Source organism: Poecilia reticulata, unplaced genomic scaffold (assembly GCF_000633615.1).
Source record: "Poecilia reticulata strain Guanapo unplaced genomic scaffold, Guppy_female_1.0+MT scaffold_181, whole genome shotgun sequence".
In the NCBI taxonomy this organism is placed as follows: domain Eukaryota; kingdom Metazoa; phylum Chordata; class Actinopteri; order Cyprinodontiformes; family Poeciliidae; genus Poecilia; species Poecilia reticulata.
The window spans coordinates 596,530-597,644 of NW_007615018.1; positions in this window are offsets into that span (position 1 = coordinate 596,530).

Here is a 1,115-nt window from a genome sequence, read left to right on the forward strand (position 1 = left end):
TCACCTGAACGTCACCTGAACGTCACCTGAACGTCACCCGAACGTCACCTGAACGTCACCTGAACGTCACCTGGTCACAGAAACGCAGTTTGTGATTTGTTGGTAAATGTGTTAACTTTGAGGTTTGTCAGTCTCATCTTCCTCCTCTGCTCCTCTTCCTCAGCCGTAGCTCCTCCCCTTTCTCAGATGTTTCCTCCTCAGCTGAAGTCGGCTGAATTTGTGGCGACTGTTTCGTGGAGCCTCAGATTCCTGACCCGCTTTCGGCCGCCACACATTCCCAAACATCCCAAACATTCCCCAGCATTCCTGGCGGCCATGATGGATGAGCCGCCAGCGCGCCGCGCCACGCCGGGTCGAGCTGATGTTCAGAACCCAGCTGCAGACCCACTTCCTCTTCCGCTGAGGAAGGAAGTCAGGTTCTGGGTTTCTGGTTCTGGTCAGGCCCAGAACTTCATGACGTTTCTTCTTCTGTAGTTTCTGCTGAAGCATCATTCACAGCATTCCGGCCTCTGCTGCGACCTTTGACCTGGAAACCAGAGAACCTCCTGGCTGTAGCAGAACCAGGTCCGGTTTGCCTGCAGGCCGTCCAGGTGAGGGGGCGGAGCCTGAGGGGTCAGGAGGTCAGATGGCCTGAAGCAGAACCGGGTTGATTCTGATCAGTGATGGTTCTGCAGATCTCCTCTCTGGTTCTGAACCCGTGCTGCTGGGTTCTGATGGGTTCTGATGTTAGATCAGCAGACAGAACCTTCAGGTTCTGGTTCAGACCCGCTGACTCTCAGTTCTGATCCTACAGGTGGAACAGATGCATTCTGGGTAACGTCAGTCATTCAGGGTTCTGGTCCAGTCAGATGGTGCTGGTGGATCAGGCTGGACCCAATTGGACCTGCAACAGAACCCAATCTGAGCTCCATCTGACTGAAGAGCAGCTCCCGTTCTCTGGTTCTGGACCCACCGGTTCTGGACCTGGTTCTGCTGTTTGATACAGAAAATTCCAGTCAGAACCGAACTGTTCTGGCAGTGGGTGTGATCTCATCAGAACCAGGGACCTAAAAAGGCTGGTTCTGGTCAGGGGCCCAACTACATATTATTCAGGTGGATGTGAACATAACCGCCCT